Consider the following 19,933-nt stretch of genomic DNA (forward strand, 5'->3'; position numbering starts at 1 on the left):
TCAGGATTTCTCCCTCAGTGATTCCTCCAGATCCTGGAGTTGATGTTTCAGCTGAGACACTTGGTTTTTTAACCGAGCCTTCTCCCTTGGTCTCTCCTCCTCGAACACCAGGGAAACGGATTGACTATCAGACTCGTCAACCCTCTCCTTTCTCACAACACTGTTGAGTCTGACCCGGCTCCCCTCTGGTCTTCTTTCCACTTCCCTGTCAGCCGGGTCCCCTTGCATTTCCAGAGGCATCGCAGCTTGTTTGTTGATTGCTAAAGTGTTTACCTCCTGAGCAGCTGGAGGTGGGGCCTCAGTGCCCTGCGGGTTTGCTGCTCCAACCAGGGGAGCTACAGTAGGAACCATAGACAGCATTGGAGTTCCCATTGCTTGGCGCATGTTAGCGTAACTGAGCAAGGCCATCATCTGCTCTGCTATCCCAAAGTTAATCGATTCCCCACCAGATGTGGGGGCCAAGCTCGGCACCTCTGATCCTGGTGTCACCAGAGCAGACCTCTGGAAGTTACCATTCAATCCCAACAGCGGAGTAACCGAGACAGCAGGGAATCCCGGTGGCGTAGCGAAGGTTGTGTTGCCCTGCAAGTTGTTGAGCAATGAGGTAGGCACCTCAGTGGTAAGCGCAGCGGAGTCGAACTCCTTTTCTAGGTTGCGGTGTGCATCAGAGGATCCCATGGTACCTACACATAAACAAAGTGAGAAACCATTCTAACGACGAAAGAATAAACCCCTTATTACCGATGGGAGTCCCGATATAAGAAACCCAATAAAGAATCCCGAGCACCGGTACGAAGACCGTTAAAGAATTCCCTTCCAAGTAATTCTACACTCGGGGAAATAAACCCAGAGTATAGATTGAGAAAACAGAGCCCTCAGTAAAATCCAACAGACGCAAGATACCCAGAGATAAGTACAAACAGAGCAACCACCAGAAGATATGTTAGCACGATTCATTAAACATGATAAGAAAAGGAACTATGTAAGAAAACAAATACTGCCATAATACGAAGATTAGTCAAGGAAAACATGGAGAACATGAATAATCGTTTCCCATAAGTGAAGATCGTCCACAAAACAATAATACGAATCTCACCACAACAAAGACAAAGTGTTAATTATCATATTATTGAGGTAAAGCCCTCGCATCAACGACAATAAATACCCTTGAAATCGAAGATGAGCCACAAAAACCCACCTATCCATAGCAAAAAACCCCAATATATCAGGAACAGAGCATAACTTCCCAATTCAACCATCGAAATCGAAGATTAGCCACGAAAAACATGAGAAACACCCCTAAATACCCTTCCTTAAACGAAAATCATCTGTAAACTCATGGCACAGAACCAACATACCAGAAACAGATTATCACCCCCGATTCAACGATACAAAGCGAGGATTAGTCACCAAAACATAGGAAGTAACGGTAATTATCTATCGTAAACAAAGAATACCCACGGATTAACAACGCGAACCCGAGCACAACAGAAGCAAAGTACTAATCGGCGTATTATCGATGCGAACCCATGAATTAACAGTAATAACCACACGCTTCACCGAAAACAAGATAAAACACGAAGATCGCCCACAATTATCGCATTAACACGCAAAACAACCACATACAAGCAACATAAACCCAAAATATCGGGGGATCCGTAAGGAAACGACGAACACAATCGGAACAGAGCACCCAATTACAATTTCCTCATGCAAAACATTAGATCGGTGAAGAAAACCTCAATTCTATAAGAGAACCCCTTATTCGCAGATAACTACCCCAAACAAGCGGTAAATAAACGTAAATTTCCCCCGATTCATGTTTTACGCCCGTCGCCACCTTTCCCCATGCACCCAAAACACAAATCAACGCAGAGCTCAGCAGATTAACAACATATTAACCCAGAAAATGCAATTAACCGATTAAACACAGCTGGGTGGCCGGATTATCGGACCAATCGGTGCCAACGCCCGCAAATCCGATTGGATTCACAGATCTGCGTACGTCGGCGACCGTAACCTCACGTCTTAATTCAGTAGCCTTCCCACAGACGGCGCCAGTTGGTGTTTATGAAACCAACACCTAAAACTATAGAGAGAAACCGCGAACTATACCTAGTGTGGTGACTTGAAGAAGACGAAGTAAAAATGATCGGAAACCTTGCCCCAAAGAGAAAATAGCGGTTGTATTCGAAAATATGAGATAGCGTAAGTAACAGTACACGAGCTCGGGCCCTATTTATAGATTTACAAACGGAGGGGTAAAATAGTAAAAACATCTGCGGTGCATGCGTCTTGCGTGATGGAAGGGTACGCTGGTAATTTCGATAATATGCGGGAGACCTTCCCGCGCGTTTGTTGGCTCCTCTGATGGAAATGTCTTTTCTGGCGAAGGCGTCTTCTCTGGTGATGTTAACATCTCTGGTGGAGGTGACTCTTCTGGTAAACACGTCTTCTCTGGCAAGGGCGTCTCCTCTGGCGGTAGCGACTTCTCTGGCACGGATATACTTTCTCTGATGGCAACGACTTCTCTGGTATTGACGACTTTTCTGACTAGGATGCTTCCTCTGGTGAAGATGACTCCTCTGACGAGGATGACTCTTTTGGTAGTGATGGCTCCTCCGTCGAGGATGACTCCTCTGGTAGTGATGGCTTCTCTGGCAATGGCCATTTTTCCGCATGATTCTTCTGATGAAGATGATTCCTCTGATTTATGTCCCTTTTCTACTCTGCACATATTACTCCTCATCAGTATAGCAGTGCTAGTCCTCACGATCCACAAAGCCTACAAGAAATCTATAATCTTAATAGGTCTCCTGAATCTAATCTTAAGTCATAGTGAAGTGCTTATCATCCTATGATTCACTTAGCCGGGTTTTCAAAATTTAATAAATATTTGAAAACTAAATTCTTAAGTCAAGGACACCAACAATATCCTTGCTCGATTTTTCTTAATAATTGAACTCATAAATAAGAACCAATTTAATCAAAATGGTTTTATTTGCAAAATGTATAATGCAAAATTAATTCATGCTTTAACTCACATAATTAAATAATTATATCTAATATAGGCACATAATAATAAGAAAAATATTACTATACAAACTTTTTATAATAATTAATCAAACCCAATTAAAGAGTCAAATTAATAAACCAATCAAACTTAGTCAAATTGATTAAGCAAGCCCAACAATTAAGTAAAACAAGGACCCAAATTAAAATGCAGCAGCCCACTTTTAACTAACATTTTGGCCCAAATTTTAATTAAAAGCAGCCCAGCATTAAGAAATAAAATAGGCCCAAATCATCTTCTTCTCCCTCAATAAGACACGCACACACGCAATCACACACAACTCACACATCACACGCCTCTCACCCTCTCTCAGCCCTCCTCCCTCTCTTCTTCTCGGCCTCCTGCCGCCGTCCCAGACGGCACGCCGCCGCCGGAGGCCGGCGGCTCTGCCTCCCCCTATCCTCTCCTCAATCTCTCTCCCTCTCCCTCTTCCTCATCTCTCACACGACAGCACACACAGGCGCCCTCTCTTTCCCCAACCTTAGATCTCCAATCCCAGCAACCGCCCCTTCAAATCTCCGGCGACTGCACAACCATAGGCTGCCGCCGCCGAGCTCCGGATCCCCCTGATTTCAGGCACTCTAATCGCGGCCCTTGGCCTCGATTCCCGACGAGCAGCAGCTAATTGCCGTCGTCGTCGCCACCCTGCCTCCCTCTTCCGTTTGTTCGACCGGACAGCAGCTCGGAGCCACCGCCGACCGTACCGCCCCCATCTCCCTCTGACTTTCGGCGAACAACAGCGAGAAGCCGTCGCTGCCCTCCCCTCTACCCTCGATCCCTGCCGACTCCACACACTCACCACCCTCTCGCTCCCTCACCAAACTCCGGCCGCCGTGCCGCCTCCTTCCCCGCCCCTATTTCTCTCGCCCCTATTTCTCTCGACTCCGCAGTCGACAGTAGCAGCAGCGAAGAGCCGACCACCACCGCCTCTTCTCTCATCTTCTCCGCCGCCGGCCACTGACTCGACTCTCATCACAGCAAGCATACACTCAACATATACATGTAAAAGATAGCTTATTCCCTTTAAAAAGCTTTGATTAGCAATTTGCAGAAAATGCATATGTGTATGATATGCAAATCAAATTATGTCTATGTCTATGTAATCGGTGATTATCTTCTTTGTGAAATGAATGACTGATTATTGAGTGTGTGTGAGTTGGTTTACATAGTTGAGGAAAAAAATGAGTTGAAGAGAGAACTTTACCGTATGAATTCTTGCAACTGGGTAAAGATGATTGCGAATGAGGATGGCTTTAAAGGTGGAAAATACTGAACTAAGGAGAGGCTGAACAATGTGAAAAGATGGGTGAATAGTGCAGCTGAATTGTGGAGGCTTGGTTGAAATATTTGACTTGGGGCTGAGATTTGATGGAGATTTGCCTGCAATATTTGACTTGGGGATGAGATTGGAGGTTGAAAATGGGGCATTTGATTGCCTCTGCCAAGCATGGCATAAAGCCTGAATTTTGGGCTGCTTGAATAGGTGTAGGGCGGCTGATGGGAGGTATGAGTGTAAGTGAGTTGAGTGAGGATTGATAATTAAAATCCCTCAGGATTGAATTATTGGAACTGTAATAATTCCTCAGGGTTTGCTAAGTAGAAGCTCGTGAAAATGCTTGAATGCTAAATTAAATAAATATGCAATGCATATAAACTTAATAACTAAATTTACAAATGCTTTTGTAAATCATTTTTGTTGGAATTAAAATAAATTCATTTTTATTTTCCGGCATAAATCATTTAATCTAAGCTTAAAATAAATTCTAAACTTAATGTAAATGGGCGGGGTGTTACAAGAGCACTAATGTCTGAATCAAATACTATCATACACGATTCATCCCTTTAATCATATAATTCACCTGACTACATAACTGATTAATCCAAACATAATATGTGATTCATGCTATATAAATTGATACTTATTGCTTACTTAGTATGACTACTATTACCCTATTCCATACCATCGATTCATGCACAATACATTAATTTTTCACGCACATTACTAAATTCCAATACACATGTCAGCCATTTACTACATACAGCACAACAAGCACATTACTATATTCAAAATATTGCCACACAACAATCACATAACCTTGGAAAACATCATCTTCATCTTCGTCTCTAGCAATCCTTTTCCCTTTGTCCTTCGAGCTATCTTGTCCTATACATATTGCGATTCAACAAAGAGTTATAAACCATTGACATATTATTGTTTTTAAAATCAACCAAAAAGAAAACAAAAAAAAAGATTCATACATAAATAGTAGTGCTAGGGTTCACCAACAACAATGGTTGGGGACCACCATTTTTGGAATACATAACATCCAATTGCATGTACTGACAATGATAGATAACATATCATTTTTTGTATTTAACTCAATAAATACCACAACCTTTTCGGCAAAAATTTTTCACTAATGAACCCTCGAAGTCGCCATCGACGAATCAAACAAAACAACCCATTAATTGAACATTCAAACCATCGACGAATCAAACATTCAAGCCGATTTCGATTTTGATTCAAGCGGAAAAAAAAAACACAATTTTTTAAAAACAATAAAAAAGGCAAAGCATCGTCGTCTACATACCAGTTCGCTTTGCTTTCGTAATCGCCATTACAGATAAATTATACTCTAGCCCGACTTAATTTAGTATCCTAGTGCTTATGAATCGTCGCCTGGATTCAGCGCCGGAAGTGATGAAGTGTGGAGAAAAAACCCTAAGAATCCTAATTCATACGCGGAAGAATGCAGTCATTTTGAATAGCTACTGAAATTGTGCTTATTAATTTAGTATTTGTTTGGAATATCTACTCAAATTAGATCATATCTATCATTAATTACCAGAGATACGTTTCAACCAAAATAATCATTTCACTTTGCAGCCAAATTCAATTTCCAAATAAATTGGACTCTATTTTCGGAGGAATGCAGTTGTGAAGATGAGCAGGCGTATGTTTTTTTACAAACATACCCTTGGCGAATGTTTACAGTATGATTGACCCATTAAATTCATTTGCACCCATCCATAAGTAAAACTTAAATCTTGACCGTACAGATTAAAAGATCTATGGTTAATATGTATTCCTATTATAAACACTTAAAGGTGTTTTCACCCTAGCCTGACCCTATATATATATATATATATATATATATATAGTATAAACACTTTTTAATATATAAAATACGAACTAGCTAAAATGTATGAATTCTATGTAGAACACATATGAATCCGTTGTGTAAATGTATGAATTGCGAAAAATAATTTTTTTGCTACCTATGAGATTCGAACTTGGGACCATGAATTCATCCAACAAGGTGATGAATCAACCGTAGATCTTGATGATCTAAGAGCTGAAAATGGTTCCTATTTTATATTTTGAAAGGTGTTTTTATTTTAACTCACCCCTATATATATATATATATATATGGGAGGGCTACGGTATAGGGCAATCCCTCAATAGCGGGTCGATCAACAGAAAGCGAGGGATTCCTTCCAAAACTTGTTGGTTTGAGTGGAAGGCGAGGGTCAAAAGGAGAAGATTAGCAAGACGAGAAGGAACAAGGGACCTCCCAAGGAGCAAGAACTACCATTCTAATTCTTCCCTAATTCTTCCCAGGGATGAAGGAGAAGTAAATACTTGCCTAGCTCCATCATGCATTTAAGAAAGCAAGTCTCTAAAATCAGCACAAAGAGAAGACACATCAACCTTCGGCAAAGCCTAACAGATTCATCCAATTGAATCCACACTCAAAGGAGGGCTTCCCGCTAATAATTCCAAAGCCCAACAAGCCGGCCAAATTGAAGAAGAGGTGTGTTTCACACACGGAAAGCCACGTGAGCTATGGGTCTATATAGTTTCTTTATTCATACGTAAATATATATATATATATAAATCATATTTAAAATGAATCTATATAGTTTCTTTATTCTTGACTGCACTAAAAACTACTCCCTCCGTCCCGGCCAAGTCGCTACGTTTACTTTTCGGCACGGGATTTAAGGAGTTGTAGATTAATGTTTTAAGTGTGTAATAATAAAGTGATAAAGTAACAGAGAGAAAGTAATAAAGTGATAAAGTAAGAAAGAGAAGGTAATAAAGTGATAAAGTAGGAGAGAGAAGGTAATAAAGAATTACTTAATTAGTGTTAATTAAGTGTTTAAAATTCCTTATTTTTGCCAAATATAGAAATGTAGCATCTTCGTTGGGACGGCCCGAAAAGGAATATGTAGCATCTTGGGCGGGACGGAGGGAGTATTATAATAAAAAATATATATAAATAAAATCGTAAGAAAATGATATAAAAATTAAATTAAATTAACATAAAAAAAACTTAAAGAAAAAATTAGATTTTATTCAACATTAAAGAGAAAGGAAACATGATAAACTGAAACTTTAAATAATCATAACTTATTTATTTTAAATTTAATTTGAATTTATTTCTTTCCCAAATTAAAGATTTTATCATAATCTTTAATTTAAGATATATAGTATTAAATATTTTTCATAAATTAAATTTCACGATTTTTAAGAAGTAAATGTTAAAATAACATTATTCTGGGAGATGATCATTTTATGCGTAAGATATTTATATTGCATATAGTTTTTTATTTATGATAAGAATATTCAATTGGCATCTAAAATTAAAGATTTAATTAAAAATAAATTTAGTGTTTAAAGGTTTTAAAACATCTCTCCTATATACTCCTACTTTTTTTTCTCTCTCTCTCTCTTTTCTTTCATCTCTTATACTCCATGTGTCCCATTAGTAATGTCTCATACCATTTTTAGTAAAAATTAACTATTTAATAGTGGGTCCACCTCAATTTATACATCAACTTTTAAAATAATTTTTAAATATCTTCCACCAACTCACTTTATATACTAACTACACTCTTCTTAATTTACGTGCCCAAAAGTAGTGGGGTATTACTAATAAGATAGAGGGATAGTATATCCGCAGCTTAACTTCTATCATTTCTTCTCTCATGTATATTATATATAGCTATAGATTATCAACACAGTTAGTATACTGAAGTATTAAATTTAATTAGTATCATATATTACATAATAGTTAAACTATAAATATAAGGGTTAATTGCATGAAAATACACGAACTTTAGTCACTTTTCCATTCTGCACACCGACTTTGAAATTTATATTTTAAACCATGGACTTTGCATTTGTTCCAATTTTTCCTTAAAATTGATTTACCCCCAATTTGGTGCTGAGGGGCGCCTATGTGGCAGTCGGAAGTGTGCCTCACAACCGCCGGAGCGATATGTTAAATGACGTCATTTTTAATAGGAAGAAACGACGTTGTTTCCCACTGAATCGCTGAATTTAGGTTAAATATGAAGGACTTATCCCAATTCATTCCTATTTCGCATTATCTAGGGCTCCTCAGCAAATTAGGTGAAATGTCATCATCGTCTGCAACTTCCGGCCAATGTCACTCAGAAATGAACTCACGGAATTGCTATTGTAAAGCTCCGGTCAAAAAAGAGATTTCAAGGACTACCAAGAATCCTGGGCGCGAATTTTACTGCTGTGCTTATGGACCGGTAGGTTAATTTGGATTTGTTCTTCACCTCCTCTTGATTTTGCTACACTTGTGTTAATTATTTCAATTTTGTTATAGTGTGACTATTTTCGATGTGTTGATTCTCAACCAAGGTCATCATCTTCTTCATTTGTACATGAGAACTGCTGTGAAAAGATCAACTTTTGGATTGGGGAATACTTCAAGATTTCTGACTCAAATGATGTCTTCTTGAAGCATAATCATGAGCTAAGAGTGCAACTCACCATTTTGGAGGCTGCAAAGAAGGGACATGAGAGACAGATTGTAGTTCATCGCTTTGTAATTGCTGGACTTTTGGTGATTGTGTTAGCTCTAATGTTTAGATAGGTTGTGGAGATGGCATGTTGTGTGATTTTGGTAAGCTAATGTTTAGATAGATTGTAGTTTCATCCATGACATTTTGTATGATTATGCAGACTTTTGTATGACATTAGCAGAATTTGGTGGAATATTGAAGCCTGTGAAATGGCCATTATGCTGTTAACACTACAATTTGTAAACAACTAACATAACATCTGTCAATAATGAAAAAGTGACTAAATAGTGAATGAAATAGTGATTCATTGATAGAACACAAAATGCTGATCTGCCAACCAAAAAACACAACAATATTCATAAGTTAATAGTACATAACATCTGCAAATAGTCACTGCTTTGTTCCATCAACATTTTACAAACACAAAATGGACTAATCTAGTGCTTAGGTTCCTTGTGATTCTTATGTTGGAGCTGACCCTCTTGGAGCAGTTGGAGCAGATTGTGTGTTGGAAAATCCTACTCCAGATGATTGGCTTCCACTGGTTGTAGACCTTATGTTGGGACGGGGTGGTACGAAGGTTGCTCGGGCACTCCTTGAAGACATCTACATAAGCAATAAGTTTGAGTTAGTACAAATGGTAACAAATGAAGTGAAGGAAGTATTTTGAAATGATTTTCGGAACATACATTGACATATATGTTCCCTGTCGCTTGAGCAACATATGCCCCAAGTCCTTTTAAGGTCGTGTTTCTTTCTCTCATGACTGTGCTTGTGGAAGCATTTGCATGTGTTGTTGAGTGTAAGGTGGGGGCTGAACCAGTGGAGGCGGGATCAGTTGAGGTAGGAGTTGGAGCAGTGTCTTCATTCATGGCTGATGTAGCATTTTTCTTTATGGTGCGCCGCTTCCTTTCCTTTGTAGGCCTCACACTGCATGTGACATGATGCTTCCTTGGCCTACCTCTTGGCTTCTGTAAAATTCAAACATTTATCATGTAAGAAAATTAAGACAATGGCAGATTACAAATTAAAGTTATTAATCCAACTTGATTTCATTCTTCTCTAACCACCTCTTCATTTTTGCAAGACCTTGCATTGTGACCAACTTGAAGGCACTTTTGACATGTCATCCTAGTCCTAATTCTTTTCAGCTTTGTGTTGTTGTTTGGATCCCTCTCATCTACATCTCTTCTCCTCTTCTTTTTTGGCCTTCCTGGCATAGCCCTGATCAATGGAGGTTGCACTGGATAACCAACACCCTTTGGCCACATTTTTCGATCAATCAATCGAACACGCAAACAAAAGACTTTGAAAACGAACGAACGGATGGAAAAATCTCAAAACCTCTGAATCTAATCCACAGAATGATATAGGCAAATGAATTCCCTATACCCCAACGTGATGTTGACGCAGCAACTTGGGGACGATGAATGACACCAGACGAGGGTTGGTTGACTCGCCGTTACGCCGATAGATGAATTCGACTTGGAATTTCAAGAAGAATTTGAAAGCTCTCAAGAGAGAATAAAATTCACAGTTTTGATAAAAAAAAATAGGTTCAATTTCGTCCAACATGAGAAGACCTATATATAGGCAAAAACTAAACATAATCTAATAAGGAAACAACTTGACTAACAAGCAAAATAAGCCCTAATTTCGAAAATACTAAACAACCAAACAAGGCCCTTATTCCTAATTTCGTAAATAACAAAAATAAACTAAAAACTATTGGGCTCTAAAATAACAAGGCTGAAAATAAATAAATAAAGTCTTCAGAACAATTAAATCTTCAAGCTTCGGCCCTCTCACACGTAAGTCCAACTCACCAACTCCATCATCTCCCGGATCTTGCACGACTTAACGAACCTTGGGCTGCATCATTCCCCTCCCCTTGAAGAGGATTTGTCCTCAAATCTAAGTCGTCACCTACATCAAAAGGAAATCTTTCCTTGCACATATGCAACCATTCCTAAGCACCAGGTTCAAACACCACTTTGACGAAGTAACTAGGACTCAAACTCATCCTCACGTGCCCCTTGGCCAACAACTCAATGATCGGCATTTTTTCCTTCATGGCCCACTTCTAATCACTAGTCCTTGCAAGAAGGGACTTATGCATCAATCCGCTCTCATTTTTAACTACGGGCTGCTCCTTGGACTTCACCTTCTTCGCCTCTTTTTGCATGGGAATATTTGTTGGTGAAGCCATCATAAGTCACGCGTCGATGAAACCATCATAAGGAATATTTATTGGTGAAGCCATCATAAGTCACGCGTCGATGAAACTGCCATGGACGCCCCAACAAGATGTGGCTCGCTTGCATGGGAATCACATCACACAACACCTCATCCTCATACTTCCCAATGCTAAAAGAAACCTTCACTTGCCTCGTAACTTTGATGACGCCGGTCTCATTCAGCCACTGCAAACGGTACGGCTTGGGGTGCTTCACCTCGGTCAGTCCCAATCTCTCAACCATGGCTCTACTAGCCACGTTCGCGCAACTCCCTCCATCAATGATCACACTGCACACCTTGTCTTGAACAAGACATCTCGTGTGAAAGAGGTTCTCCCGCTGCTCTCTCTCATCGGGTTGAGTTTGGACACTCAAAGCTCTCCTAGCTACAAAAAGCTGTCCATTGGGTGCAAAAATCTGCTCATACTCCTCCTCTTCATCATCTACATCCTCCAAGACTGGCATCTCTGGATCGATCTCCTCACCATCCGTCACAACTTTACCATCATCTCGCATGACCATGACTCTCCTGTTTAGACACTCACTCATAATATGCCCAAATCCTTGACACTTGAAACACTTTGGTGAGACCCTTATACACATCTCCCACTATTTTCTTGAAACCCGTGCCCTCACATCCACATCACACTTATCATGGACGAATGGAGTATTATATAGATGTCATCCATGCTTAACCTTAGAATATGTCGAGAGGATATTTCAAATTTGTGGTGTTGGCGAAAGAGTGATGACAAAAATAATTATCAATTTTAATATAATAAAAAATTAAGATTATCGTTAATTTTTTTTATATATAAAAAAGTTAATATTATTGTTACAAAATAGCGACCGCTTTTAAGAAATTCTCAACGATTTTAAAATAAGAATAAAATATAGGGTTAAGGTACAGATACCCCCCTAAACATGACCCCTCTAGAATGTATACCCCCCATTCTCCAACTTGGTACAAATTGCCCCCCAAACTCGACGGAAGGTATACAATTAACTCCAGCCCACATACGGACGTTAGACGCCGTCCAGAAAATATTTTTTTTATTAAATGCAGGGCCCACCGAGCAACGGCTATCAACAACTTTCAAATTAGAAATTAGGGTTCAAATACTAAGAACCCTAATTTATGATCTCATTTCAGATTCTTGGAGAGAAATTGAAGGAAATTTCTCGAATTTGCTTAGGGTTTAGCTTGGTTTATTGAAATCGAGCAAATACACATGAGTGTTAACTCTGGATTCGGGTGTAGCTCGTCGCTAGCTCGACAATAGATGTGAACTGAGCCATGTATTCAACTTCGGTGGTGGACAAGTCTACTACAGATTGGAGGGTCGATTTCCAACTGACTGCGGCACCATATAATGTAAAGATATAACCAGACTAAGATTTCCTAGTATCTAGATTGGCTGCAAAATCTGAATCAACATAACCAAACAACTTATCATTTCATCCCCATCTATTTTCTTAAACAAAATACCATGCCCTGCAGTAACTTTCAAATACCTCAATATCCATTTCAACCTTGACCAATGCTCCTTACCAGGATTAGACATAAACCTGCTGATTAAACTTATGGCTTGAGCTATGTCAGGCCTAGTACATATCATGGTGTACATGATACTGCCAACTATGTTGGCATATGGAATTTTGTCCATAAAATCTCTATCTGCATCAGACTTTGGCTCTTGAGATTTTGATAACTTGAATTGTTGGCCTAGAGGTGTGTTAACTCCCTTTGAGTCAGCAATGTTGAACTTCTTTAGAACTTTCTTTATGTAATCACGCTGAACTAACCAAAGTTGATTGCGCTCCACATTTCTGATCAAGTCCATTCCCAGAATTCTCATTGCACTCCCAAGGTCCTTCATTTCAAATTTCTTCTTTAAATCTGCCTTCAGCCTTTCAATCTCTGATACATCTCTGCTTGCCACAAGCATATCATCAACATACAGCAAAAGATAGGTAACTCCACCAACTTTATTCCTTCTTATGTATACACAGTTATCATAGTTTGATCTAGTGAAGCTAATATCTGTCATATGTCCGTCAACCTTTAGATACCACTGTCTTAAACTTTGTTTCAACCCATGCAGTGACTTTTTTAATAAACATACTTTGTTTTCATCTCCTGTTGATACAAAACCCTCAAGTTGACACATATAAATGCTTTCCTTTAGGTCACCATGTAAGAAAGCAGTCTTCACATCAAGTTGTTGAAGTTCCAAACCTTGCTGTACTACTATTGCTAGAAGAATTCTAATGGAGCAGTGTTTAACAACCGGGGAAAACACTTAATTAAAATCTATCCCCTCATTTTGTGTGAAACCCCTTGCCACCAATCTTGCCTTGAACCTCACAGTGCCATCAACTTCAATCTTTTTCTTAAAGATCCATTTACAACTTACACTTTTTTGATTCTTAGGAGCCTCCACCAGAATCCAAGTTTCATTTCTCATGAGAGAATCTAATTCTTCTTTCATTGCTTGGATCCACTACTCTATTTCATTGCTGTTGACAGCCTCTTTGTAAGTTTTAGGCTCACTGGAATCAATTTCTTCAGCTGTGGCCAGTGCATAAGCTATGAGATCTGCATGCCCATATCTTTCAGGTGGGTGGATAGACCTCCTTGTTCTGTCTCTAGCTAGTAGATAGTTGTTGAGATCATTTTCTGAATCATGATCATTCTACTCTTCTTCAATGATTCAGTATCTGAATCCATCTGCTCTTCAGGCTCCACCTGCAGTGGAGTTGCATCTTCATTTTCTAGCTCCACCTGCAGTGGAACACCATCCTTTTCTTTTATACTATCATCATCTTTCTCAGCAAATGGCATCTTATCCTCCTTAAAAATAACATCTCTGCTTATAATAGGTTTATGCATCCCAGGTTCAGTACACCATAGCCTATATCCCTTTACTCCTTTTGGATATCCAAGAAATATATTTGATTGCCCTTGGCTCCAACTTATCCTGCTTGACATGTACATATGCTTGACATTCAAATTTCCTTAGATATGAGTAGTCTGATATCCTGTCACTCCACATCTCATTAGGGGTTTTGAAACCTATAGCTGATAAAGGTAATTTGTTTATTAAATGGCATGCAGTATCAACAGCTTTACCCCAAAATTTCTTGGGTAATCCACTTTCAGCCAACATAGCCCTTACCCTTTCAAGGATGGTCCTATTCATCCTTTATATCAAGCCATTTTGCTGAGTAATCCCCGGTACAGTCTTGTGCCTATTGATTCCCTTTGCCTTGCAAAAAACTAGAAACTCATCAGACAAGAACTCCAATCCATTATCTGTCCTCAAATACTTAAGCTTGAGATCCTTCTCAGTGTGTACTTCATTATACCATTCTTCAAATTTCTTGAAAGTGTCAGCTGACTTATTTTTTAGAATATAAAGCCACAACTTCCTCGAATAATGATCAATCAATGAGAAGTAATATGTTCCCCCACCAATGGTTTCTGTTCTTGCCTTTCCCTAAAGATCACATGACACATATTCTAAAGGTGAACTGCATACCATCTTACTTGCAGGAAATAGAAGTTTCTTGCTCTTAACAAGAATATATTCCTCATATCCCTTTACACTGAATTTGGTGGGATGCTTTAGGATTCCCTATTTTAACAGTTCATTGAGCCCATTTTCACCAATATGACCAAGCCTTGAATGCCACAACATAGACTCATCTGTCATATTCACTTCAGCTTCTCCAACTATGGTATTAGCATCAAGGTAGTATAACTTGTTCTGCCTCAAGCCCCTCATCACAGTTACTAAATTTCTTGTTACCAACAATTCCCCATTCTCAGATTTGAAAACATAGCCTTTAGCTTCTAGCATACCAAGTGAAATCAATTTTGTTTGAGGGAAGGGATGTACCTAACTCCTTGAAGAATTCTGACCACACCATCATGCATTCTCAGCTCTATGTTGCCTATTTCTTTTACTGGACAAAGGTGATCATTTCCAAGCATGACAGACCCTGCTCCTTCACATTTCAAATCAAGAAACCATTCCTTATATGGACACATATGGGATGAGCATGCTGAATCCAGAATCCACATTTCCCCTACCACATGATTTGTGATATTTAGCATCTCGGCATCTTCAATATGCTCTGTGACTTCAGTAGATTCATGATTCTGCCCAGCTTCCTTTTGTTTATTTTTCCAAGAGAAGCAGTTCTTCTTCAGGTGGCCAGCCTTCTTGCAATAGTGGCATTTTTTGGTTTCTTCATTTTCCTTCCCTTTGCCTTGATTATCCTTCTTAGCATCTGCATGTGGTTTCTTTGACTTCTTCTTGGATTTCCATTTTATATTCAGTCCCTCTGCGATTGAATCTTGTTTTCCATCTGAGAATCTTTGTTGTTCTTTGGACTTTAAGGTTTTGATGACTTCATCTGCATCAATGCTATCAGTTCTTCCATAGAGCATTGTATCCTTGAAATGCTCTAGTGACTTCGGCAGTGCATTGAGGAGAATTATAGCTTTGTCCTCATCATCAATCTTGACATCAACACTCTCCAAATCATCCAAGATTTTGTTGAATTCGTCTAATTGATCGGACATCTCCTTTTCATCCAAGATTTTGAATGAAAACAGCCTCTACTTAAGATAAAGTCCGCTAGCTAAGCTCTTTTGCAGATATGGATCTTCAAGCTTTTTCCATACAGCTGCATCACTTCTTTCTCTAGCCACTTCTCTTAGTACTTTATCACCAAGGCACAAAATAATAGCAGAGTGAGCTTTCTCCAACAGATCACCTTGATCGATTTTCTTGCCATCGGCTCCAGTCTCTTCAACCTTCTCCTCCTTCAATGTGGCGACCAAACCCTGCGATGTTAGAATCGCTTTCATTTTAATCTGCCATAAACCGAAATCATTTTTTCCATTGAACTTCTCAATCTCCACTACAAGAAACTGGGCGATTAGCGACGGAATTTTCCGTCGCCAATAGCCAAAATTCCGTCGCTAATTTCGATCACCGACGGATCAACGACGGCCGCTGCGTGTCGCTGTAAAAGTGATCGGTAAAAAAATGACCGACGGAATTTTGCATCCGTCGCTAATTACCAATGGAAATACCGACGGACCGTCCGTAGGTAAGCACACGACGACGCCGGCGTCGTCTGAAATCAGCGACGGAAATGACCGTCGGTATTAGCGACGGAATTCATTTCCGTCGCTATTTTTTTTACAAAAAATAATAATTTATTTTTAATATAAATCTAGCTTTATTCTCCACAAGTATTTTGGTATTTCTAATGTATTTTGAACTTAAATGCATACGTTAAGACGAACTTTCCAGTGGGTCACCCATCTTAGTTGTGCTCTAATTCAAGCACGCTTAACCTTGAAGTTCTTTTCGAGTGGTTACCAGTACAGAACACGCGTATTATTGATATAACTATCACCAATTAATTCATTTAAACTTTATTTCAATATACAATATCATTTATTCATAACCTTAGAATATGCTGAAGTCATATCTAAGACTTGTGGTGCCGACGAAAGAATGACGGTAAATATACGATCGAATTTAAAATAATAAAAAATATTAATATTATAGTTAGTTAAAAAATATATATTATTGTTGAAAATAACAATAAATTTAAAATATTCTCAATAATTTAAAAATAAGAATAAATTAGAATATTAATTAAAAAATAATAAAAATATTTAAAAAAAATAAAAATAACAAAAAAAAATTAATACTCCATCTGTCCCCAAAATAAGTTCCTCTTTGGGGACGGCACGGGTTTTAAGGAAAAATGGTAAAGTGTATTGATAGTGGAGAAAAATATGTTATAATTAGTATTGAGAGTGGTGAAAAGGTGAAAAAGTATTATAATTAGTATTGGGAGTGGTGAAAAAGTGAAAAGTAAGAATAAATAAAGTATTATTAGTGGTGGGGTAGTTGTCCAAAAATGTAAAAAAAGAAAGAGGAACTTATTTGAGGGACGTTCCAAAAAGGAAAAAGAGAAACTTATTTCAGGAACGGAGGGAGTAATATTTATCGATGGAATTACCGACGGATTATTAATTAAAAAATTAAAAAAAATAAAAAAAAAATTAAAAAAAATTTAAAAAAATAAATACTCCCTCCGTCCCTGAAATGGCTTCCTCTTTGGGGACGGCACGGGTTTTAATAAAAAGTTGTAAAGTGTATTGATAGTGGAGAAAAAGTGATATAATTATTATTGGAAGTTGTGAAAAGTGTTATAATTAGCATTGGGAGTGGTGAAAAGTGAAAAGTAAGAATAAATAAAGTATTATTAGTGGTGGGGTAGGTTTCCAAAAATGGAAAAAAAAGAAAGAGGAAGTTATTTGGGGGACGTCCCAAAATGGAAAAATAGGAAGTTATTTTAGGGACGGAGGGAGTAATATTTAACGACGGAAAATATTCTGTCGCTATTTCCGTCGGTAAATCTAAAAAATAATTAAAAAATAAATTAAAAATAATAAATAATATTTAATGACGGATTATTTTCCGTCGCTAATAATTCCGTCGCTATTCAGTCTGTAAATTTTAAAAAAAATAATTAAAAAATAAATTAAATATAATGAATAATATTTAACGATGGATTATTTTCCGTCGCTAATAATTCCATCGCTATTCCGTCGGTAATCCGTCGGTAAAATTTTTAAAACATCTTCGTCGGAATTCCGTCGTTGTTCCGTCGGTGATTACCAACGGATTATTTTCCGTCGGTAATTCCGTCGATGTCCGATATGTTTTTTTGTAGTGCTCGTATTTTGCCATTGATCCAGCTCATTCAGATCTGATTCCAAAGTTTCCACAGACGGGGGCCAAATATAAATCTTATCACAAGAATTGAAAGATTACACAATCACCCAAACTTTGAATAGAAAATGAAATAACACGAACAAGAGATTTACGTGGTTCAGTTCACGAAGAACCTACGTCCACGGGGTCAACAAGAACTCTTTTATTGAATCAAAATGAAGAATCAAAGAATCTACAGAATTTGGACAAGAACTCTCGATGAATACTCAATACAATCGATGCTCTCAACTCCCTCTCATCTGCACTATTTTTTCCCTCATACAACTAATGAATAAGAAAAATACAACAACCTCTCAAACACTCAAACTGCAAATTACAAATACTCTTTCAAGCAGACGCACCACAGTCGTTGATGTGTTGATGATAGAGCAACAGATCCATGCACAGCAGCATGGAGTAACAGAAACTATCAAGCCTCTTTACAAATAAGTCCTCGGCTTAAAACGTTCTTTCACTTAAACCTACAGCAAAAAATGTGTTTGTGAAGATTGCAACTTTAACAAGAATTCTTAGGACTTGACCATTAGAGTGAATTACGAACGTTTATAATAAAAATATTACACATTAGAATTCTTAGAACTATAATTAAGTTATGAGAACTTGTCAGTAGAAAGAACTTAATTCAGTGATAAGAATTAATAATGATAAACGTTATAATGAATCATTAAAAACTTAATTCGAAGGTCTAATTCAAAAAAAAAAAAAAAAAAAAAAAAAAAAAACTTAATTCGAAAGTGAATCTATACTATATTAAAAGAGGAGTTTCCAATTTGAAATCAATTTCAAATTGATTTTAATGGCGATTTTGTAATTTATTTGAAAATTAATGGCTTATTGTATATATTCAAAAATTAAGTAAACTAACTTAATTAATTAAAATTACATGTCCCACCCACGTTTGAAAGAAAGGGGCACCAAAAAACTGCTTTGATTCATGCAATTGATTGATAAATTGCATTTGGATTTAAGAAAGTGGAAATAGCACATAATTTTGTGCATAAAAAAAATTTGTTTATTTATTTATTTTCTTTTATTTTATTATTTTTTAAAATATCCATTCATGAAATTATATGCAATATGGATCTTGAATTAAAGATCGTGATACAAACTTTAATTTGATACATGACACTTAAAAATGAATTTAAAATAAACACATTATAATCATTTAAAATTCCATAATGAATTATATGTTTTTATTTATATATATATGTGTGTGTGTACAATTTATAGGCATTCATTGTAAACAATTTAGAAATTTATATTTACATAATACTAATTTATAATATATTAAGAAGGTACCTTTTAATTTCAAATTAATTTTAAAATTAATAAATGACAGTTTTGTAGTTATAATAAAATTGAAGATCTATACTATATTAAAAGGAGAGTTCTCAATTTTAAATTGATTTCAAATCAATTTGAAATTGATTTCAATGGCAATTTTGAAAATATTTATGATATAAAGATTAGAAATAAATCACAACACAATCACTTCCCATTATCTCTCACCACGTGCATTAATTGATTAAAAAAAACTATTAATTATAAAATAAAATTAAAACAATAATCTCAATCCATTAACCCACCCATACATACATGCACGGTCAAACAAAATAATTCAGCAAATAAATTATGTTATCCCATTAATATAAAATAAAATTAAAATAAACGTCCACCCATTTCTCTTATACAATATTTATTTACTGATTAAAAGTCTAATTCTATAACTATACACTACAAAATCTGATTTGCTATGTAGTAGATCGATTTTTTATAAGATAAATAATCAGCACACAATACGTATGTATATAAAGTTGATAAATGTGGGATGCATGCATGATAATACTAAAGTCCATACCAATTCAATTATTATACTATAAAAAATTATAAATATAATTAAAAATACAAATATAGTTGACTTTAATATAAGAAGAAAAAAAATCACAATA

This window comes from Salvia miltiorrhiza, chromosome 5 (genome assembly GCF_028751815.1).
Source record: "Salvia miltiorrhiza cultivar Shanhuang (shh) chromosome 5, IMPLAD_Smil_shh, whole genome shotgun sequence".
In the NCBI taxonomy this organism is placed as follows: Eukaryota; Viridiplantae; Streptophyta; class Magnoliopsida; order Lamiales; family Lamiaceae; genus Salvia; species Salvia miltiorrhiza.